Source organism: Strix aluco, chromosome 4, assembly GCF_031877795.1.
Source record: "Strix aluco isolate bStrAlu1 chromosome 4, bStrAlu1.hap1, whole genome shotgun sequence".
In the NCBI taxonomy this organism is placed as follows: Eukaryota; Metazoa; Chordata; class Aves; order Strigiformes; family Strigidae; genus Strix; species Strix aluco.
The window spans coordinates 87316879-87341780 of NC_133934.1; the positions used below are offsets into that span (position 1 = coordinate 87316879).

At 46.5% G+C, this 24902-nt stretch overlaps 1 protein-coding gene and 1 long non-coding RNA gene across 3 annotated transcripts in view; one reads left to right on the plus strand and one right to left on the minus strand.

Annotated features, from left to right (window-relative positions):
• Positions 1–24902, minus strand: part of LOC141923227 (uncharacterized) — a 51570-nt gene that overhangs the window by 22311 nt on the left and 4357 nt on the right. The gene's annotated exons all lie outside the window — the stretch shown is intronic.
• Positions 3964–24902, plus strand: part of C1QTNF4 (C1q and TNF related 4) — an 80325-nt gene continuing 59386 nt past the window's right edge. Inside the window, exons 1-2 of one of the 2 annotated variants that reach the window (XM_074823944.1) lie at positions 3964–4091; positions 4755–4813. The gene's annotated coding sequence lies outside the window, so the exon portion shown is untranslated. The remainder of the gene's footprint in view (positions 4092–4754; positions 4814–24902) is intronic. The other variant, XM_074823942.1, reaches the window with a different exon arrangement.

The window sequence follows — 24902 nt, forward strand, 5'->3', positions numbered from 1 at the left end:
GCACAACATTTTGAGAATAAGTGCAATCCTTTATGAGGAAAGACCCTATCTCCTTTGTCTTTACCATCACCTTTGAGGGATTTTCGCTTTCTTTTAGTACAACTTAGTCAGATAACTTCATCTCGGCTCTCAGTGCAGATCCAAAGAAAGAAAAAGCAACTAGGAATTATCTCACTGCAGAAATGCTGTACACAGAAGAATACACTGGCTTCTATTAGAGAGAAAGAGATCTGAGGAAGAGGTTTGTGGGTTTGTTTCATTGGCAGCAGATGCCTGTTTTCATTCAACCTGATATTTTTAAAGCATATAAACCAACAAACTATCCCCTATCAGAATCATTTTTTAAACAATCACTTCCACGCACTAGGCCCTTTAAATCCCATAATAGGAAAATACCATTTACGAAATAACCTGACTCTAGTTGATGATACATTTATAGCCAAGTACAGGCAATGAGAGTCTCTGCCATTTTAGCCAAACTATTGACTCTGCAGGTGCTAACCTGCACAAAATAGGATCTGGTTCTGAAATTAAAGGCTCTGGCTGAGTCCATGAGCTTTCACTTTGGCAGGGGAATCAAAGGCAAGTAATGTCCTCGCTAGTTTTTAGCCCCAGAGTGAGTGGGGTCAGCTCCTGTTCTAAAAGGTTCAGGGCACTCTTCTCCACAGATTCCTTCTAAACCATTCTTCTAACCCAGGACTGCTAGACCACATTGTGTTCTAGCTCCCCCCACTACTGTCTTCAATATATTCCTCAAGCCAAAGGCAGCAATCGGAAATTAAGTCTATTGTACTTGTTCAAGTAACGATGGCACAGGAACCACAGCTGGCGGTGGAGAGCACTTCCATGTCACTGCTCTTGTTCAAAGGGATCTTGTTGGGGACTGAAAAACTAGCCCTTCATTTTCAGGTGTGATGCACTTTTGAAATACAGTATTTCCCAGTGGAAAGATTTCTTACCTAGATCAACCTTCAGGCTGCTGGGATCAAACAAACAGGGATCAAAAGAAGAGCTTCTTACCATAAGAAGGGGTTAGCTCAAGCACAGTATCTGATCATGCCCCAGACTGTGCTGGGCATCTTACAGTACTGACCCCGTGCGCCAGAGTCTTCAGCTGTACGCCACACCAGGTACAGCAAAGAGAGGGGAAGCAGTGGGGAGGAAATAAACCAGGAAACAACAAAAATACAACAGCAACACATCAGATGGGGTGTGGGCATGACAGGGCTCATTGTTCCTAATGAACCACAACAGAGCTCTGGCTGCCTCCTGTTTGTGGCAGATTCTGTTCTCATAGAGAGATTTGAGCACGATGAATGACAACAGGAAGGTATTCTTGCCATGCTGAGTATACAGCCACCCCACTGACTACTGTATAGCACAGAGATACATCCACATTTAAAATTAGCTATGCTGGGTACAGCATGCAATATTGATCTCACAGAATGGAGGTCAGAATGGGAGCGAAACCAAGCTAAGGAGCTAAAGGAAATGAGCTTCTGCTAGGCTTTCTGCTGCACTGCACCAATGGCAAAATGAGGCAGTTTAAACCTAGCTAGAATGCAACTCTCAACATGTCACTAGTTTGAGGGCAGCGTAGACATATCTTGGCTGAGGTACATCCAATGGACAAAGAGACTTCACTTCTTCCCCCTTTCACACACAGGTGCACACGTGATTTGAGAAATTTCCATCTTCCTTCCACAGCTCCTCCTGGGTCACTCCACACCACTTGCCCCACAAGACAGAGCTCTGGCACATGTCTAGAAAAGAAAGTTTTCTTCATATGTTTGCAGAGAGGTCTCTCTGGGGCTGGGGAGCCTCACAGTTTGGTTTTTTTTTTTTTTTTTTTAACTTAGCAATTGTTATTAGGTGGGGCACAGACTCATATCACTTCCAGTTCCAGAGTTAGTACAGATGTTGTTATGAACTAGGGATCTCTGTGTCACAGTCTGTTGAGGAGTATGTACATATCCTTAGAAGCTTATTAAAGGGGAGCTCACACAGCACATGGGGTCCTAGTATTCCTGGTGGGTTGTTTATTCATTTAAGGAGAGACATCTTTGAGAGGGTAAGACCCTAATGCCTGGAGGCCACTAATGCCCTTTAGTTGTCTGAGCCAGGGTAACAGGTTATTTCTCCAACCCTAAATCTGGCCAAATGACAATTATTGAAGTAATGTCATCATTAATCTGAGTGGATTGTGGGGAACAAATTATTTGTGCCAATAATAACAAAACCTAGGCACCTGGTGTTGGTCTTTAAATCTATGTGAAGGGCTTCTACATAAAAGTAGCAAGACTTCCATGCAGCAGACTTCTCAAACTATGAATGTAGATCGCTTACATTAAGTTTCTGACTTGAAAAATATTGACCTTAGATTGAAAACTCAGAGACAGATTCAAAACCAAGAGTGCAGTATTCAATTCTTGCTGATGAAATATTCACATCTGGACATTTCCTCCTGGTTACTGCATACCCGGTAAAAGTATTCTGTAAGACTCCCAAGCAGTAGGACTACAGGTCTTTTACTGATTAATCCTGCAGGGGTTTGAAGGACACTGTCAAAGAATCATAAAAATTACAAGCCCTATTAATTAACATCCTCCCTGTATGTCTGCCAAAGAAGGGATTATTTTCTTCATTCCTTTTTCTGGGGTTTGACTCATCCAGTTTTAAAATGGATGAGGAGATACCATTTTATTGCAAAGGAGCTCTAATTAATGTGCATTTACAGCTCTGGAGAGTTAATTCCAATTCTTAGCTGCATCTACAGCATTGCAATCATCAACTCAAAACCAGCAAAAGACATTTGAGCTCAGGAGCAGCTGTGCCTCTTTCCATGATATTCCCTTGTTTTACTCCCAGTCCTTCTTCCCTTCTGATACCATCTATAGGAAAACAGGATCTGTTTAGCAGTTCATCTGCTCCTGCTGCATAATCCTCTGCAACACACTGCTGGCAGTTGTGGGGATAATTATGTGACCAGTAAGGTTCTGGCAGCGGGTAGTGCCCAGTGGCAGGAATGAATGAATTTGAAAAGAATAGTTTATTTCCATGCAGAGTCCTTCTAGAAAGACAGAGGAATGCTGAGAAATCAGTGGGAAGGAATGTCTTTTCAATAAGACCACAGAATTTGCAGGCAGGATCCCAAATCTGTCTACCCAGCGCTGCCACAGCACTTTGACCAAGCCATTTAACTTCACCATATCTCAGGTTTCTCAGCTGCAAAGCAGGGACAAAGTACTCCTGACAAGGGTGTTCTGTTTCCATCTCAAGACAGGGTTTATAAATTGGGCACTGCTAAAGCATTTTCAGACATCCAGGACTAGGTTTAAATGTTATTAAATACACAAGACAGCTGAATTCCTTAACAGAATGTGCTTCTAACAGGGCTCAGTGTTTTCTTAAAGGGTCTTTGTATGGTAATGTGACATTTTACAGCCTACATGTAGGCAATTATCTTTGAAAGAAAAATGACCAACTTTTTTTTTTTTTTTTTTTTTTGAGAAGAGGCTTTGATTAAAACACATTTCGGGGGGAGCTGATATGCAAGGATGGAAAGTGGATACAAAGCTGATTCAAGAGTTGGAGCTGTTATTAAAGGTACTAGAACCAAGGAGCTTGAGGAGGCCTTAGGTCGAGGCATTCAGACAGCATCAGACTCTGACACCAACTACAATCAGTGTAGTCTGTTCTCTCTGTAAAGTATTTTTTAGTATCTCCTAGAAGGTCTTCCACGACTAGACTGTTGCGCTGCAACATGATTCTAAGTGAATGACAGAAAAGAATAATTAAAAGGCTTCTTGTTGCTGCTGCTTAGCATCTCAAAATTGTTTGGACTACTGTGTAAACAGGACGTGCAGAATTAAACATTAATAATATCTAGTTATACTGGTTTGAGTCCAAATTTACTAATAATATTTATTTTCCTCAGAAAGAAGCTGTTATTCCTTACTCCTACAGCAATGAAGTCAGTGGAGTTTCTACCACAACTGTACTGGGAGCAGGAACAGGTCTTATGGATAGAGGCTTTGAAACTGCAGTCCAAGACATGCATATCATCTCCATCCACGTAGCACCTTTGCTGTGTGAGTAGAAATAATTCTTTTGCTTTAACTCACAACCAGTACCAGAAGTTACACTGGTTGTCACGCATACAGCATTTCCATGTGCTGTGTGCACGGTGTCATTGCCTATGCAGCGTACAGGTGATCTGTTGCATTCCCAGATCATAAAGACCTGACTAAACAAGACTTCCAGCTGTCATACATTTATGAGTTTATGGTTAAGAGCGTTCGCCAAGGGGATAAGGAGGCAGGAAGACAGGTTGGACAGCAAACTGAAAAGGCACAAATGCAAATGTCTTCAGGATTCAACATTTCATTGTCTGTGCTGGATGTCAGTGCTTTTGAAGTAATGTTTTCTCCATCTGCTTCCCTTGGTGTAAAGTCCATGAGATTTGAAGAACACAGAGGCTTCATTTAAAAGCACAAATAATGACAGCCAGCCTCTTTCTGGAATTTAGGCTAGGACAACATGAAAATAAATTGCAACCAGTTATTTGTAAAGAAGACAAACCCAAAAATCAGTTTTTTAAAGGACTTACTTTTCATTCAGAATGAAAATGCAGCCAGCCTCTGGGCAGCTTCATTCATGAGCCTTTGCTTGTAAGTAGTAACTCGAGTCAAGTACAGTAACTTATTAATTCCTCCTCCTTCCACTTTGTATTTCCTGGATTTTGTGTTTCTTAGCCCTGAAGATAAAGCGTGAGCCAGAGAACAACCAGTACCACTCCTCCTCTGTCAAGAAAGTAAGTTGCTTAGCTTTCTTACGGAATAGTTTGCTTCTTCCTGTGCATCTGAAGAGCAAACCAGGTTGACAGAACAAGGACTCCAGTGGGGAGCAGCAGGCTGCTTACACAATTTCCCATTACCAGAGACTCCATCAGAGCAGCGAGGTGTTTATTCTACTGGAAAGTAAATTGGGTCTGATGATGCTTAAGCTTTCCAGCTGAATCACCCCTAACATAAGATATTCCCCCAACAGCTTTGTTTTTTTGGCCTGTTTTTCAAAGGAAATGAATCGATGTCTCCATACTGTTACACATCTCTTCCAAAAACCTGTTAGCCAGTCTCAACCAAATTTATGAGAGGGTATCGATTTCTTACTAGTGTTGTGAAACTAGGCAGTCGGGTAGAAAAATGCAGGAATGCCTCTACTGGGGGATAGGCAGCAAGTAGCCTCTCTTCAGACATCAAAGGGTCTAGAGGAGAGTCCTACCCCAAGAAAAAAACCTCCAAGAAACCAGGTTTCATTGGTTCCACTGCTGCTGGAAACACTTGTTGGACCTTTTAATGTCAGGTGAGAGATAAAAAGGCCTGTTATTGCAAGAACCATATAATACAGCCTTCTCCCAAACTGATCACAGTCCATCATAAAATCATTTGTGCTTCTTGTTCCACAAGTCCATTTGAAAGGCTGTCCCAGAATGTCACTGCTCTGATTGTCAGAAGTCTGGAAATTAGAAAGAAGATCAGTTTTTCTTGGTGAACTTGTATTTGCTCTAAAGCCAACACTGTCCCTTAGCTGGAAGACTTCTCTCACGTCTGCCTTCCCCAGGCTCCACTGTGGGTTTCCAGAACGTCTGCCTTCTCACCCTTGGCTTACTGAGGCTAAACCAGACAAACTCTGTTAATCCCCTTTGTATTATAAACTCTCCATTCCTGTCATCATCTGTTCTGCTTTAATTCTTGTCTCCTGAACATGCTTGCTCAGAAGTCTACACAGTCATGCCTTTTACTTTACTGCTAGTACTTTATTTCTTCTTTCACTTGCTTGATACAAGTCCTAAGATTGCACTTACTTTTTTTATGGTTCTATTACACTGACAACTCACAGGTATCCTGCGTCTTTCTCCCCCTTTATCATTTCCAATTCATGAACTCCGAGCATGTCACAAAATTTCCAGTTATTAATTCTATACATGATCTTGATACTTTGAAATATTAAAAATCAACCTGTTCCTCAGACTCAGATCCTTAAGGTAATTTGGTTCTTTCTGTACCATATCCCAGTTTATCATCTGATGGTATCTCCCTGCTTTGGGACACCAGTAATTTCATCAGCATAATTTTGTTTTTATGTCAATATGATAAGGAAAACTAAATTGGATTGGTCCCAGAACTGATCCTTCAGCAGCTCCACCACTGATCTCCCTCAAAGCTGGTTCTTCCATCACAATAACTTTTTATCCCCAATTTAATGGATATACAGTCCAGCTAATCAGTCTCCCCCTCTTGCAAATTTTTGCATATTCAAAGATTTGTGCCCTTTTCAGTCTTTCCATTTTATTCCATGATGAATTACTCCTATATATTAACACTTACAATAGTTCCAGCCTGTATCTTAGAACTACATCAGTCACACTGCCCAGTTTTACATTAATAGGATCCAGCACAATCTCCTTGCCAGCCACAAATGATAATTAACATTTTTCACCTCCACAGCTATTGATTGTGCAGTACAGGCTAAGAGGACCCTAAGGCTTGCATTCAATGGGAGTGATTGTTATTGGGGAAGAGTGTTTCCATCTGAGCACTTCTTCTCCATAGCTTCATTACTGTCTTATCTAACTTCAGCCAGAGCCAGCTGCTCATATCTTCAGGGCAGTTGAAAGCTATGAGATCATGATGGTTTCAGTTAGTATTAGGCAGCCAAGAATGGGCTGTCATCCACAGAATACTGAGACTTCGAACTCTCACCAACTTTCCTGATGTCCTCATACACATACTGATAGAGAAGCTGAGTTTCAGGCTACATGTATGAAAAGAGACAAAAAATTTGATAAGTTTTAAGCTCAGAATCAGTATCGTGTTGGTGCTGTAGCTCTGTTCCTATGGGGTCTGAGAAAGAATGGACAGGGGACAGAACACAGGCAATGTATCTGACTATCCAAAAATGAAAGGTGAAAGGCGAACATACATAAAAGACATGGATAATAAACCAACTAAATAAAAGCAGAATTGCTTTCAACATTTTTCAGTATCATTCAATTTTAAGAGTCCTAGGAGATGCCTGCTAAGGATTGTTGATTGAGCCTCCTAAACAGAGTAGTAATTTTTGAGGTTATGATGCTTTCCACCCAGAAGATCACTTGTCTTGCTGAAAAAGAGAATAAACAGGTGCCCTTCTCAATATTTCACAAGATAAGAGGAGACAAAAGGTTGGTCAGACTTGATAGCATTACCTTTTAACTAAACGCATACAAGCATTCCTCTCACAGTAGTTGTTCTTTGGAATTCACACGAAAAGTAAATTCAGAAAGAGGATCTATCTTTAATACTTTCAGACAAAACCAGACTGCTGAGAGGTTGGGATTGCAAGGTACTTTTTTCCAACAGTCAATATTCACTAATTTCTCCAAAACTGCTCTTAGCATCCAGCTGTATTTCAAACTACAGAAGTTGAGTACTGTCTGTCTGTAAAATGGGAGCTATACAAGTATTCAAGACTTAAAGGGGGACAGTCCGATAGACTACCATTTGTACAGGTTTTCAATGATCAATACATTTGGGATCACAGTTAAAACATTTTTTTCCCTAATAGGAAAACACATTAAAAGATGCCCAGCTGCTCTACCAAACATAGTTCTCTAGATAAAGAATTTTTGAAATTTATTGCTGTAAGCCATTTACGTTGTCCAGTCACCTACTGCCTCCAAGCTCACTGGCCTTGTCTTTTGGCCTAAGTAGCACTTATTTGTGACCACTGCTGAGGTCAGGATATTGATCTATATGGGCTATTGGTCTGGCCAGGTATGGCTGGTTTTGTGTTCTTATGTTTACATTATTAGACTCAACACTTTATATTCAGACACAGCAGGCTCCATCCCAGTGGAGCAAGAGCAACATTAATGCTGGAATGCTGTAATATACTACATCAGCAAAAAAAAAGCCTCTTTGAGATGAAAGACAGCAGAGTCACAAACCAGATTTGGTCGTGTTGACAGAGTTACACTGATTGTCTGAGAAATTAACACACTTGCAACCTAAATAAAACCCTCCAACTTATGTTCTGTAGAAAGCCTGATTAATATTTTAAGGTTTATTACCATTCATTTGGTAAATTATTCAAAAGCATAGCTTGGCAAAGCACACAAGAAGTCCAGAGTGTCAGGTCAATTAGTTATTTAAGCATTATGTAGAATTTCAAGTATTTGTTTCCAATTACAGAATATAAATGTTATGATTGGGGAACAAGAGGATGTGAGGTAGGTTAGATATATTCCTTTTTTAAAAATCCACTTAAGTATTTGGGGATTAGTACCCCAAGTGATAGACTTCTCAATGTCACTACAGTTCTTGTAGCAATGGTAGTTCTGAGGCAAAAACCAATGATGCTGTGTGCTAGCTGAGAATTAAGACATGTAACTGAGGATTTAATTTCTGCATACCTTCATCATGATTAGGTGAGCAAACTGACTAGCTACAGAAGCAACTACTCTATTAGGGATAGTTTAACAATCTCTCCCAAAATCTGTGGGCAGCTTGTAATTTCAGAGAGTGAGAAAACAGTCATTTGCTGATGTATTCCAGCTCCCTGCTGCTGTGAGATAGTTCTCTATTGTACTATTCCAACTGATCCCTCCAGACCACTGAAGCTTTTTAAGTTCTATATATAAGGAACAATGCCTCTTTTCGAAGGCTGCTTACAACAGAGCAGAGCTCATCAGGAAAGACAGCCAGCCCAAGTATTACTCTTCTTAATTGAGTCTAGCGTCTCCTGTATGTCTCTTCCACTCTGGAAATAGTTCTAGTCTTTTGAGCTGTATATACATATCATCCTGGTATGTAAACACCCTCAACACACTGAGCTCTTAATTAATCCAACAGTTTCGCTGTAACCCTGGGTGCTCCAGTTTAGGGGCATGAAATGTTTTTGCATTTCATGGGCAAAATCTGTAACTATTCACAGTTTTCCTTAATGACTGTTGTGGTAGTCCCCTCATTTTTCCTCATTCCTTGATTACGCCTTTGACAACATATCCACACGTACCGACACTGCACTGAAAATTTCACAGAATCATCAAGAATCACAGAATCATCTAGGTTGGAAAAGACCTTGAAGATCATCTAGTCCAACCATTAACCCAACACTGACTGTTCCCAACTCCACCATATCCCTCAGCACTATGTCAACCCAACTCTTAAACCCCTCCAGGGATGGGGACTCCACCCCTGCCCTGGGCAGCCCATTCCAATGCCCAACAACCCCTTCTGGAAAGAAATACTTCCTAATAACCAGTCTAAACCTTCCCTGGTGCAGCTTGAGGCCATTCCCTCTTGTCCTGTCGCTTGTTACTTGGTTCAAGAGACTCATCCCCAGTTCTCTGCAGCCTCCTTTCAGGGAGTTGTAGAGGGCAATGAGGTCTCCCCTCAGCCTCCTCTTCTCCAGACTAAACAACCCCAGTTCCCTCAGCCTCTCCCCATCAGACCTGTGCTCCAGACCCTGCACAAGCTTTGTTGCCCTTCTCTGGAAACGTTCGAGTCATTCAATGGCCTTTTTGCAGTGTGGAGTCCAAAACTGAACCCAGGCGTCAGGGTGCGGCCTCACCAGTGCCGAGTACAGGGGTAAGATCACTTCCCTGTCCCTGCTGGCCACGCTATTGCTGATACAAGCCAGGATACCATTGGCCTTCTTGGCCACCTGGGCACACTGCTGGCTCATGTTCAGCTGGCTGTCAATCAACACCCCCAGGTCCCTCTCTGACTGGCAGCTCTCCAGCCACTCCTCCCCAAGCCTGTAGCGCTGCTGGGGGTTGTTGTGGCCCAAGTGCAGCACCTGGCATTTGGCCTTATTGAAACTCCTCCAGCTGGCCTCAGCCTATCACTCCAGCCTGTCCAGATCTCTCTGCAGAGCCTCCCTACCCTCGAGCAGATCAACACTCCCACCCAACTTGGTGTCATCTGCAAACTTACTGAGGGGGCACTCGATCCCCTCATTCAGATCATCAATAAAGATGTTAAACAGGAGTGGCCCCAAAACCAAGCCCTGGGGGACACCACTCGTGACTGGCCGCCAACCGGATTTAACTCTGTTCACCACAACTCTTTGGGACCAACCATCCAGCCAGTTTTTTACCCAGCAAAGCGTGTGCCCATCCAAGCCACGAGCAGCCAGTTTCGCCAGGAGAATGCTGTGGGAAACTCTGTCAAAGGCCTTACTGAAGTCAAGGTAAACAACATCCACAGCCTTTCTCTCATCCAATAAGCAGGTCACCCTGTCGTAGAAGGAGATCAGGTTTGTCAAGCAGGACCTGCCTTTCATAAAGCCATGCTGACTGGGCCTGATCATCTGGTTGTCCCACACGTGTTGTATGATGGTACTCAGGATGAGCTGCTCCACCAGCTTCCTGGGCACCGAAGTCAAGCTGACAGGCCTGTAATTTCCTGGACCATCCTTCCAACCCTTCTTATAGATGGGTGTCACATTGGCCGATTTCCAATCTGTCGGGACCTCCCCGGTCAGTCAGGACTGCTGGGAAATGATGGAAAGCGGCTTGGCGAGCACCCCAGCCAGCAACTTCAGCACCCTCGGGTGTATCCCATCTGGTCCCATAGACTTGTGTGTGTCTATGTGATGCAGTAGGTCACTGACTATCTCCTCCTGGAATGGGGGGGGGGGGGAGTCGTTCTCCCAGTCTCTGTCTTCTGGCTGAGGAGGCTGGATTCCCTCAGTACAACTAGTCTTGTTATTGAAGACTGAGGCAAAGAAGGCATTAAGCACCTCAGCCTTTTTCCTCATCACTCGTTGCCATGTTTCCTCCTGTGTCTAGCAGAGGATGGAGGCTCTCCCTGGTCTTTCTTTTGCTGTTGACATATGTATAGAAACATTTCTTGTTCTCCTTGACTGCTGAAGCCAGATTAATTTCTAGTTGGGCTTTAGACCTCCTGATTTCTGCCCTGCACAGCCTCACAGCATCTTTGTAATCATTGTGAGTTGCTAGCCCCTTCTTCCAAAGGCCGTAAACTCTCCTTTTCTCCCTGAGTTGCAGCCAAAGCTCCCTGTTTAGCCAGGATGGTCTTCTCTCGCACTGGCTTCTCTTACAGCACCTGGGGACAGGCTGCTCCTGTGCCATTAAGACTTCCTTCCTAAAGAGCGCCCAGCCTTCCTGGACCCCTATACCCTTCAGGACCATCTCCCAAGGGATCCTGTCAAGCAGGTGCCTAAACAAGACAAAGTCAGCTCTTTGGAACTCCAGGATGGCAGTTCTGCTTCCCCCTCTCCTGGCATCTCTAAGAATAGAGAACTCTATTATTTCATGATCGCTGTGCCCAAGTTGGCCTCCAGCCGCCACATCCTCCACCAGTCCTTCTCTGTTCACAAAGAGGAGGTCCAGCAGGGCACCTTCTCTGGTCGGTTCACTCACGAGCTGTGTCAGGAAGTTATCTCCCACCCATTCCAGGAATCTCCGGGACTGGTCCCACTCTGCTGTGTTATATTTTCAGCAGATAGCTGGGAAGTTAAAGTTTCCCACAAGAACAAGGGCAAGTGATCATGAGATTTCTTCTAAGTGTCTACACAATATTTCATCCACCTCTCTGTGCTGGTTGGGTGGCCTATAGTAGACTCCTACTACAACATCTGTCCTATTGGCCTTCCCCCTGATTGTAACACAAAGACACTCCACCTTGTCTTCACTATACTTGTGCTCGAAGCAATCATAACAGTCCCTAACATACAGCACCACCCCATGCCTCTCCTTCCTTGTCTATCCCTCCTAAAGAGCTTGTAGGCATCAACTGGTGCACTCCAGTGATGGGAAACATCCCACCATGTTTCTGTGATAGACACTACATCATCATTTTCCTGTTTCATTGTGGCTTCAAGCTCCTCCTGTTTGTTACCCATGCTGTGTGCATTGGTACACATGCACTTCAGATGGGCTGATGTCCCCAGGACCTTTTTGCATTTAGAGGTCCTAAGTCTGGCCTGAGCTTTCACAGGTGTTACCATGGTTACTGATCCATCAGTATCCTTGCATCTTTGTTGTGCTGCATGTCTCCATCCCTTGCCTTCACTGAGATGGCAGGGTGAGGGTCATCACTGGCACAACAGCCCACAGACATTGGTAATCTACCCTGGGGCTTATGTCAGGGAGTTCCAGCTTTGTCCCCTTCCCCCTTCAAATCTGGTTTAAAGCTCTCTCAATGAGCCCAGCTAACTCCTGCCCCAAGATCCTTTTCCCGCTCTGGGACAGGTGCATCCCATCTGATGCCAAAAGGTCTGGCATCCTGTATACCAACCCGTGACGGAAAAATCCAAAGCCCTGACAGTAACACCAGCCTCAGAGCCACAAATTCATCCGTTGAGTTCTCCTGTAATCTTTGGACATGCCACGCCCTGTTGGTTTGTCCTGTTGCCAGGCCACGCCCTTCAGACTGGCTGTGCCCTTCAGACGTGCCACACCCTGGTGGCCTGTCCTGTTGCCAAGCCGCACCCTTCCGACACACCCTGTCCCGTTGCCAGGCCGCGCCCTTTGGACATGCCATGCTCTGTTGGCCTGTCCCGTTGCCGGGCCACACCCTTTGGATGTGCCACGCTCTGTTGGCCCATTCCATTGCCGGGCTGCACCCTTCGGATGCGCCACACTCTGGTGGCCTGTCCCGTTGCCAGGCCACGCCTTTCGGATGCGCCATGTCCCATATCTGTGCTGCACCCTTCAGACGTGCCACACCCTGTTGGCCTGTCCCGTTGCCGGGCTGCACACTTTGAACGTGCCATGCCCTGTTGGCCCATTCCATTGCTGGGCTGGACCCTTCAGATGCACCACGCCCTGTTAGCTCGTCCCGTTGCTGGGCCACGCCCTTCGGACGTGCCATGCCCTGTTGGGCTGTCCCGTTGCCGGGCCGTGCCCTTCAGATGTGCCACGCCCTGTTGGGCTGTCCTGTTGCCGTGCTGCACCCTTCAGACGCGCCACGCCCTGTTGGCCCATCCTGTTGCCAGGCCGCACCCTTTGGATGTGCCACGCCCTGTTGACCCATTCCATTGCTGGGCTGCACCCTTCGGACATGTCACGCTCTGTCGGCCTGTCCCGTTGCCGGGCCACACCCTTTGGACGTGCCATGCCCTGTTGGCCCATTCTATTGGCGGGCTGGACCCTTCAGATGCACCACGCCCTGTTGGTCCGTCCCGTTGCTGGGCCATGCCCTTGCGCCCTGGTGGCCCATCCCGTTTCCGGGCTTCACCCTTCGGACCTTCACGCCACGCCCTGTTGGCCTGTCCCGTTGCTGGGCCACGCCCTTCGGACTCGCCACGCCCTGGTGGCCCGTCTCATTGCCGGGCCGCGCCCTTTGGACAGTCCACACCCTGTTAGCCCGTCCCGTTGCCGGGCCACGCCCTTCAGACTGGCCGTGCCCTGGTGGCCCATCCTGTTGCCGGGCTTCACCCTTCGGACTCGCCACGCCCTGGTGGCCCGTCTCGTTGCTGGGCTTCACCCTTCAGACATGCTACGCCCTGTTGGGCTGTCCCGTTGCCGGGCCGCGCCCTTCGGACTCCCCACGCCCTGGTGGCCCGTCTCGTTGCTGGGCCGCGCCCTTTGGACATGCCACACCCTGGTGGCCTGTCCTGTTGCCGAGGCACACCCTTCGGATGCGCCACACTTTGGTGGCCTGTCCCATTGCCGTGCTGCACCCTTCAGACGCGCCACGCCCTGTTAGCCTGTCCCGTTGCCACGCCACGCCCTTCAGAATGGCCGCGCCCTTCGGACGTGCCATACCCTGGTGGCCCGTCCCATTGCCTGGCCGCGCCGTTTGGACACACCACGTCCCATTGCCAGGCTGCGCCCTTCAGACGCACCACGCTCTGTTGGCCTGTCCCATTGCTGGGCCGCACCCTTTGGACACGCCCCACTCTGGTGGCCTGTCCCGTTGCCATGCTGCACCCTTCAGATGCGCCACGCCCTGGTGTCCCGTCCCATTGCCAGGCCATGCCCTTCGGACACACCATGCCCTGGTGTCCTGTCCCGTTGCCAGGCCACACCCTTTGGACGTGCCACGCCCTGTTGGCCCATTCCATTGCTGGGCTGTACCCTTCGGACAAGCCACACCCTGTTGGTCCGTCCCATTGCTGGGCCACACCCTTTGGACGTGCCACACCCTGTTGGGCTGCCCTGCTGCCGGGCCGCGCCCTTCGGACTCACCGTGCCCTGGTGGCCCATCTCGTTGCCAGGCCACACCCTTCGGACACGCCGTGCCCTGTTGGCCTGTCCCGTTGCCAGGCCGCGCCCTTCAGACGCGCCACGCTCTGGTGTCCCGTCCCATTGCCAGGCCACGCCCTTTGGACGCGCCACATCCCATTGCCATGCTGCACCCTTTGGACGTGCCACCCCCTCTTGGCGTTTCCGTGCCACACCCTTCATACTGGCCGCGCCCTTCGGATGTGCCACGCCCTGGTGGCCCATCCAGTTGCCAGGCCACACCCTTCGGACGCACCAAGTCCCTTTGCCAGGCCGCGCCCTTCGGACGCGCCACGCTCTGTTGGCCCATTCCATTGCCGGGCTGCACCCTTCGGACTCGCCACGCCCTGTTGGCCTGCCCCGTTGCCGGGCTGTGCCCTTCAGACTGGCCGCGCCCTTCAGACTCGCCACGCCCTGTTGGCCCATCCCGTTGCCAGGCCGCGCCCTTCGGCCGCACCACGTCCCATTGCCAGGCCGCACCCTTCGGATGCGCCACGCTCTGTTGGCCTGTCCTGTTGCCGGGCCACAGCCTTCGGACGCGCCACGCCCTGCTGGCCCATTCCATTGCTGGGCTGCACCCTTTGGACTCACCACGCCCTGTTGGCTCGTCCCGTTGCCGGGCCACGCCCTCCAGACACACCACGCCCTGTTGGCCCATTCCATTGCCCGGCTAGACCCTTCCGACACGCCATGCCCTGTTGGCCCATTCCATTGCTGGGCCACGCCCTTTGGACATGCCACACCCTGTTGGGCTGTCCCGTTGCCAGGCTGCGCCCTTTGGACGCGCCACACCCTGGTGGCCTGTCCTGTTGCCGTGCTGCACCCTTCAGACTCGCCATGCCCTGTTGGGCTGTCCCGTTGCTGGGCTGTGCCCTTCAGACACGCCACGCCCTGTTGGCCCATCCCGTTGCCAGGTTCCGCCCTTCTAACGCGCCACATCCTGTTGCCAGGCTGCACCCTTCAGACGCGCCACACCCTGTTGGCTTGTCCCATTGCTGCGCCACACCTGTGGCGTATTGAGGCACAGAATCTCCAGCAAGCGCAAAAGGAAAGACACTTTACTGTTACAACAATATATATTTATGCTCTGGTTAAAGCTCTTACTTCATAATTAGCAAATCAGCAATTAAACAGCTATCTACCTTTTCTCCTATCAGCACAAGACCACTCTAACACGCACTATGCAGACCAATCAACTTCTCATTCACGCGCTGTTCACGTGGCGGTAACTTTCCACAGTTCAGTACTTTTCCACAGTTCAGTGTTGCAGCTGTCTGATGTTTTTTCCTGCCACATCGGCACAACTCGGCAGTTTCTTATCTTGCTCCCAAGGCCTGCTTTTCATCAAAGCCTCACTGCTTGTCCAGGGGCTGCGCAGAGCTGACAGGCCGCTGTTGACTTGCTTCTCTCCCACACACACCCTTCGGATGCGCCTGCCCTGTCCCGTTGCTGCGCTCCTGGTCGCTCACGCTCCCTGGGGGATGCTCTTGTACATGAGGGGCGTTGGGTGCCGTCACTCCAGGCTCTGCCCACTCTGAGTCCCTGCTGCCCTTGTTCACAGCTCACTCTTCCCGCTCAGGGGGAGGCAGCTTGAGGCTCTTCCCTGGGCTTCTGCCTTCTCGGCTTGCAGTTTTGCCATGGGTTTTTTGATGCTTTCAGAAGGGTCCCCTGTTGCTATCTTCCACTTCGGACTGCCTCTTCTCAGCAACTTTTTAATAAATATAATAAAGCAAATTTAATAAATAATCCTGAAGCAATAAAAGGGAATGAGAAGGTTAAGATCCTCAGTGTCATCCTTCAAAGCTATGATTAGGCTCCAACCCATTCTTCTAGGTGCTGTTTAATATTCTCATGTGCAACACATGCTTTTGTCATTGTCTCGTCCTGGAAGGAGGCAACTTTGCCTTTCAAGCTGGAAATCTGAAGGAGCCTGTCAATGCACATTGGATACATCAAATTATCACAATTTAAAATGGCTGCTCACCCTCATACCATCACAATCATCCCAGGTCAGTCTAGGGACCCTCCTTTTAGGCTTGCCTTTGCAGTTTGACAAAAGTCGAGGCTAAATCAATATGTATATTCCACAGTATCCTGGAAACTCCTGGATCTCCCATGTTTCAAAAGCAAGAAACTCTTGATTCCTGTCCCAAACGACAGCACTTCCTACAGATTTCTGCTTCTTCTACAGAGATCAAGGATGAAAAAGCATTAGTCCTATAACAATTCTGTCTGTGATTACACAGTCACATTAATGTAATCTAAATCCATGGCAGTGCTGAATGGGATGGTCCTGCCCACTAAACGCTTACTCCCACTATGTCGCTTGTTGTGGTATAAGAGCCCACACAGGTACATGGTGAGCTAGAGCAGGTACCTGGTCTGGCAGAAAAAGGAAGGATAAAGAAAGTCATGGCAAGGCAAGACAAGGGAAGAGGGAAAGGAGACAGAAGAGAGAGGAGAGGGAAGAGTGGAACAGGGTGGAGAGGGAAAAGACTTTAACCAGATGACTCTCCTGATTTAGTTTATGTGGCCACGCAAATGCTAGCACCTTATCAAGAGAGACGGAGAAACATTTCCAGCAGCAGAGAAGATGGGGGGACTACCACTCTCCATGACAAGCATGGGCCTGTGCTAGCTTGAACTGACTGCATAACCACAGCTCATAAGTCACTCACAGAAGTCCAGGCTCTCTGACCAAGTCAGCAAACCCACCACGCAGGGAGCATCCTGACTGAGACACCTCCCCTTTATCTCAGGGTCAGAAATGAGCACGCAAATGGACTGACATTTCAAGTAAGAAGCGGGAAACACATTTAAGACAGTGTTGATTATAGAAACATCTGATGAAAGAGAGGAAGGAGTACCAAAAATGAATGCTTTAAGGTATATCTGCATAAAGGCAATCTGACAATAGCCCTCATGGACTAAATAATTTCCAGACATATTTTGAGCAAGAGAAGCATGCAGATCTCACATCGTTCTCCGTTCCCATTTAACAGGTACATTATATCTTGCTCTTCAAAGCATTAGGCATAGACCACAGCTAATGAACAAACTGGCAGTGCAATGGTGTGATGAAAGTAATTCACATAAGTATTTCTAATACCTGGCATTTCTTCAGTTATTCCAAGAGACTCTCAATGTTCTTCACACAATGAATTACAGTTCACAACAAGCTGATAAAGTACAAAACAGCCCTATTGCACCAGTGGAAACAGACACACAGAGTGTTACTGTCTATAATCACATAAGTAAAGTAGTAACACCATGTGGGTTATCCTTCTATATCAAAATGTACAATCTTTAATGTCAGCCACAGCACGAGCAGGAGAGCAGTCATAGTGGCAGTTACCACCACTGCCTGTGCAGTTTTTGGATGGACAGACTTCATGCCACTCTGAAACAGCTTTCTCCATCTGCCGTCTCTGTCTAAAATTTCAAATACTGGCAAGAAAGCATTATCTATGAGGTATAGAAAGTAACTTTATGATCCAATGTTTATGCTTTCCCTAAAGGCAGGCTGTGAAAAGGTATTTGGTTAGGTACAGAAATGTCACTGAAATATTGAGCCTTCCAGGCAATCACTGATTAGCTCAGGGAACAAGACAAAAAGAAAACAAAACCTGTATATTTTTCCTTTACTACTTTCAGAACAGTACAACTAGCCATGCATCCTTTGGCAGACTGCTTTCTGCTTTGCACCATGGCAAAATATGTACATTAATATCTGCTCCTAAGGTAGCAGTGTTCCAAATTGTGGGAACCTCTTGGTGAGAGTACTGAAGCTCAGCTCTGCTAGCCTGTTTCCACCTGCCAGCTGGAGATAAATTTATACATTAAGAGATAGCAGAAACCTCCAGGAAGAAGTCAAATTTCAATCTCTTCTGACTACGCTTGCAGAAACTGATACACCTGATCAGGTGGGTTGTGGGTTTCCTTTTTTCCGTTGCCTGGGTCTGCAGGAAATTTAAGTCCTTTCAAATAATTTAATAATACTCTTTAGTACTTTGAAGGATTATCTATTCTCCTTTTTGGTACATGCAAGGGAACCAACCTTCCCAGTCACCAGATTGGCTGCTGTTAGATAACTATTCTTTACATTTCCTACCTTACTGCCTTTCGGTACACATGACAGCTTCTTTAAGTGAAACTGTTCTTAAGCCACAGTGGAACATGAAACATCCCACTTGAATTCAGAGAACCAACAGGTACAAAACTGAGCCTTTGCCTTGCTACATACCACAGCTACTGCAATGTGCACCACTGTGACTGGGTGCAAGCTGCAGCATGTTACACTGCTAGAGAAACCACCCTGTGCCAGGAACGCAGCAGGCAATGCTGCATAATGTCCTCTGCAAATACTGCAGAGGATCATTTTACCTATCTCAGAATTTCCTCTAACTTCCCAAAAAGAAGGACACAACTTTCATGATGTACTTTGTCACATTAACATTTTCAGTTCATTCTGAGTTCTCTACCCTACACAAAAATAGATGTAAAGTTTTTGGGAGACCTGTGCACAGTTTTTCTTGACAATGATTCACTGCAGCTCCACAGGGATGTACATCTTTCCCCAAGGAGTCAAAGCAGACTTCACACATAATTTAAAAGCAAGAGATCTTGAGAGTAAATAGGGACAACAGAGGGAGACTCATATTCTGGAAAAAGGATTTGTTGATTTAATCTTATGTTTTCTAATTCTGGATGCTTAGCTTTGCAACTCTAAAATTATTTTTCATGGAAAACTGACATTAAAACAAAGATTGCATATGTAGAGATTTCCTCATGAAACTGTAGTAAAGCATAATGGCAAGGGAGAAATGTAAATTAAAGGGACCAAAACCAAGCTGTAATTTTAGACTAGGTTACCAAAAATTTTGAGGGCACTGATGCAAAGGAGCTCAGCTCCAATTTTTCACATGGTTTTCATTTCACAAAAAATAAAATGGATTATGGTTCTGCAAAATCCCAAACCACAATACCCTCTCTAACACAAAGTATTTGGAGTATTTCTCAATGCCCTTAAAGGGAGACTGTCATCCTGACCCCCAGTGAACTTCATGTTGCAAAACTAGATACATTTCAGCTATTCCATTCCTTTCTCAGTCTCCTTGTCCAACTTCTGGCTTTACTGTCATTTTTCCCACTATCTTTAAGAAGCTCACACAAATGAAAAAGCAATGGCTTTTTCAAGTCATATAGACAAATGACTGTATAGGTCAAACAGTAAGGATAAATATATTTCAAGTGTTACCAGACTGGAAGAGGAAAAGATTAGTGAGAGGAAGTACTTTTTAGTAATAATGTCTCAGTCAGTTTGTGCATTACTTTTAGCATCAGGTGAAAGCGTTCAGGTAGCACTGTGTAACCAAATGTTCTTGCAGTAGGAAACCCCAGATCACTTTGCTTCCACGCAACAGAAAAAAACCAAATGAACAGTCAGCAGTTCTTCCAGTCTCATACAGAGGTGTATGTGGGGAAATGCTGGTATCGCACCGATAACGTCTGGGTAGTATCCCTGCCAGTATGCCCCATCAGGATTGGCATCATCAGCATGTCACTGGCAAAGCACTGCACAGATTCTTGCGCTCAAGTTTCTTATTCTATAAAATCAAAAAAACACTTGCCGGCATGTTCTCTGTAGTACCAAAATGTTACATACAACTTTCTGTTAAGGACTTTCCTGACAGGTAAACGACGCAGTTTGTTTTTTAGCTTCAGGCTACTGCTAGTTGTCCTTCCAAGTTCAGGGACTGCGAGCAACTTGCTTGCATCTGTTATTATGCCTTATCATAAACATGTCACTTTAAGCATATGTGATTGATAGTTTAGAAAAAAATAAATGCAATCCTTGCTCCAGAGTTACAAAGCACACACGCAAAGTTCTCACTCAGGGATAAATTAATGTATCACAAGGGAAGTGAAGGGAGTAGTGGAGCCTCCGCCTTTGAGGAAAGATGTCAATTTCAAGGAACAATTGAAAGGGAGATCACATTTTATGTATGCATATGGTAATACATAAATATATAAAATATAACAATATGTTATATGTATATATATACACACATATATATCACAGATGTTGGAAGCCCTGGGTAGGGAGGAATCCCAGCACAAAGTCCTGTGTGGGAGAGATGCAAAAGGAGCAGCTGAGAGACAAGATTGGCAAAAACAGCATGTGGACTTGTGGGCAGAAAGATGTGTGGGCAGAGATGTTTACAGCCTTGGAGGCAAGGACAAGTAATAAGAATTTGACGTGGATTTTCAATAAAATATATTGAGATTTTTTACAATTACTTGGGTAGTATTTCTAGACCGTTCTACCCTCTAATATCTTCTAGACAGCTTAGCCTTAGCATCTTCTGAGTCCTTTACTTTGAAAAAGTGAGGGCAAGCGACTGATACAAGGGAGGCAGTACTGCGATGGGAAGCCAAAATGCCTTGTACGTACATGGACAACTCCATCAGCAGACATGTCCCAAGCAAAATGTGTCAGTCCACGTGATCTCTGCTTTGCTCAACATATTATTTTCTAGCACAAGTGTCTGGATACATTTTTTTTAATCGTGCAGCAGGCAGGTATCAGAAGGGTGAATGACAGCAAGTTATTCACCCTTAAGAAATACATTTGATAAAGTTCTGGAAACAATGATTCAGTTTTTTGTCAGAATGGGTAAAAGACAGGCTGCTGACGCACGGAGATGAGAATTAGTCAGGCAGAGAACAATGATCACATTCCCGTTGCCGCACTAACCTAATGGAAAGTGAATATTGCAAAATGACGCCCTATATGCACTAAATTGCCATATCAGCAGGGTGCCATGAGCCATCTTTTTGCTGTTTGTGCTACCTCCCTGGCCATCGGGCACCAGGGGCAGAGGCACCACACCCTGAGGGCAGGCAGGAGGGTGGCACGGCAGTGCCCAGCCAAGGAAGCTGAACTTCCTACTGCCAAGCGGGCATTACCAGGTAAATACGTGCTCGTGTCTTACTTCAGCTGGGCATGGAGGGGTCTCATCATACAAATTAGGCAAGCAATCATATATGACTAAAAATACAAAAAAGCAGAAGAGAAATACAGATCCTTTTCAGTTAGACATTCCATTACTGGTGCCAGCTCCTCAAGTGTTATAAAAAAAGTCTTTGATGCATGGAGTACGATCAAAATCTCACAGACAGATTTTGCCCTAATTGAAAACAAAGTGAGATAATTAATCCCCATCTCTCAGATATCATGGTAAGTCTAGGAGACCACACTGCTTCTCTAAACCTTTGCATGCTGAGACTTGGAATGGGTATAAAGTGTTACAGCTTTGGGACCTGCTGAGAGCAGCAGCTCATCTTTGGTGGGACCACAATGATGGGTGGAAAAGGAACCCAAAAAAATGCTTTCTGCATAAACAGTCTCCACAATCAGTGCAAGCCTGGCATGCTAAATCTTCACCTCCTCCCTTGACCTACGTTGGGAGGCAGAATGTGGCCAAGGTGAGAGACATAATATTACAGTAATTCCCTGTTCCTGCAGGCCTGCAGGAAGCTTAGTGTGGGTGACAGCAGCCCCAAAGCAGTGCTTATTTATATCTATGGAGGTAAAGGCAACTGAAGTCTTCCTGCCCCCACACAGAGCACCCTCATTGCCATCAACAACACAAGAATAAAATAATGGAGATTGCAGGCTTCTATACACAGCAGGAATGACAGGAGTCTTAAGTTTGCCCCCTACAAAGAGCCTCACCTGTCATTTGACATAACCAGCTTCAGAGGCAGGAAAGCAATTCACTCTCCACAGTGCCTCAAAGACTTTGTATTTTTTGAGATAATTCTAAAAACTCGACTAAATTGTCATATCTGTAAGACACGAATGTCCATCAGCTGAAGTGCAAATGAGGTCATAATCTACTTGTTCTTGTTCTTCGGTGAGGCACAACTTGTGCCCAAGCAGTGCAATAGTTGAGACACACTAGTTTTTACAGCCAGCAGCACAGAAGGGACCGTTTTAGCTACCAGCTTGTCCAGTCACCTTCAATTTCTCCTTCTCCCCCACACTAACTAAGTATGTGTCTGCAGCTGGGCTGGCAGAAGAGCTGAAACCCAAAGACAAATGTAGACTCACACTATATATCCAGACACAAGATACCTTAACTGTATCAGGTCTTCTAGCTAAAACAGGTAGTGAAATTACTAGCCGCTACCAATGGAAATCAATATAAAGCTCTCCCACTGTTGGCTAAAAGCCAGACTTCCTACAGCATGGATGTCTCCAGCACATTGAATGAAGTCCAGACATACCCCATTCACATGAGCAACATTCACATCCATGCCCTTACGTGTTTTTGCCGAGTGGGTACACCTCTCCACAGTATAAGGTGGGACACATGCCCCTATCCAAGGGGTCCTCAGGAAGGAAATGTTAGAGATAAGGTCACAAACCAAGTAAATTGTGCTAAGAAGCTGAATCTGGATTGTAAATCATCAATTGCATGGTTTTTGTCAACACAACGCTGAGCATGTTTTTGCTTGTCTGCGCCAATCAGCTGCACAAAGCTTGCAATCAAACCTTCAACTCGGTCTAAAAACGTTTTTTGCTTTGTACCATAACACTGCCATGTTTTCCTCTCTGTAGGAAAGCAGCAGAAAACAGATGACAATTACTTTTTTATAGAAACTCATTTAGTAAGAAGCAGCTACCTCTCCTAATCTCACATTATTTGGAACTACTCTCTTGCTGGGCCTGGTTTTATTCACAGATTTGCAATAGCCTAACCAAGTCTATTTCAAAATATGTACCCAATCCCAGCCATTCAAAGCGTTTCCTTCTTAGCACAAATTATTATAGCACACTTCTGTAGTGGCTTTTAAAATATACTCCTGTTTTCCTCATGGCTGGGGAAAAACTCCTGCCACACCGAATCAACAGAGCTCATTTAATCCTGGCCCAGTGCGCTCAGCAGCAGCCAGGAGCAGGTGACCTATTTCAGTCAGACTCTGGTAGGCTGCTACAAGGGCAGCAGGAGCAGTGGCACTATTTTGGTCACATTGTCACAGGGTTAGCAATGAAAAGACACATCCTCAGAATTTGTGAAGTGAAAATCCTAGCACCCAGAAGTCATCTGCAAGCCATTCGGAAAGGCAGGAGGGCAGCCAGGCACATCTTGATGCAGGCTTTCCTCAGAGAAACCTGCTCCAGGAGCACCGCAAAGAGGGGAGGAACAGTAATGAAACTTTGTGTGGCTTTAATTAATGTCTGTCCCTGTCTTTCTCCATGATTTTTGCAAAGGAAAAGGGTGGTTTCAGCTCTGGGAAGGGAAGGGGTCAGGAGGCTCAGTGAGGCAGAGGGCTGGATGGAGGGCCTGCGAGGTGCCCTCTCCCCTCCCAGCACCCCTGCCTGCTGAGGGAAGGTGCACGCACCAGCTTTGCCGGACCTCCCCATAAACTAGACAGTGGTCTTACCATTTCCACAGGGATCTCACCCTGCTCCAGCCCTGCTCTTCCTCCCTTCTTCCCCAGACAGCGCCCGTGGGATGGAGGAGAGTTGCTACCCAAGTGGTGAGGGAATGGGAGCAGAAACTGCCCTGTTGCTCAGGGGAGTGCTTCCCTCTCTCTTCTGTGGTAAAAAAGGGTCGAGTCTTCTCTCCCTCTGTCCTGGTTTAGCCAGGATAGGGTTAAGTTTCCCCAGCAGTGGGGGGAAGCTCTAGCCGGGTTATTCATATACCATGCTGACGTCACATCTGGGCGCCAGAGCGCGGGAAGAATCAGTGATCGCGTGGGTTGGCGCAGCCGGTCCTCTCACTGCTGTATTGGTAGATATCTTGCTCTGTTCATTGTTATCACTGTTATTGTTATTGTTGTTGTTTGTTGTGTTGCTGTCGCACTGTTGTATTAAACCTCTCCTTATCTCAGCCCCGGGGCTTTGTATTTCACTCCCTTTGTGGGGGAGGGGCAGCGGCCGCATGGTCTCAGACCCCGGCAGGGACTAAACCACCACACACTCTCACTGCCTCTTCATCCTTGCCTCTTCCTTCCCTCACACCGCCACATGACTGAGGGAATAGGGAGCATCTGCAGTCCCCTCCCTCCCTCCTGCCCCAGCCCAGCCCCACAGCCAGGCCTGAGGAGGATGAATCACAGAATCACAGAATCATTCGGGTTGGAAAAGACCCTTGGGATCATCGAGTCCAATCATCAGCCCAACTCTACAAAGTTCTCCCCTACACCATATCCCCCAACATCTCATCTAAACGACTCTTAAACACATCCAGGGATGGTGACTCCACCCCCTCCCTGGGTAGCCTATTCCACTGTCTGACCACTCTTTCTATGAAAGATTTTCTCCTAATGTCCAGTCTGAACCTCCCCTGTTGGAGTTTGAAGCCCCCCACAGAGGTGGCAAGCGAGTGGGACAGGGCACACCAGGCACATCATGGACACTGAAGTAGCCAACAGGGTGAAGAGAGGCAAAAATGTGCTTTGGGTTGGCAGCACATCATGAATGGCTATGCTGAGTGAGCCGAGCAGACGTGGGGACAGCACAGCATAAACTCAATGAATTTGGAGAGCTGGGAGGAATATCCCTGTGCTATAAAGAGATTGGCACGGCTTGGTCTTGGATGGGTTTGTGACAGGGGCTGACGTTACGTTAGTTGCTGTGCTCTTTTGGCAG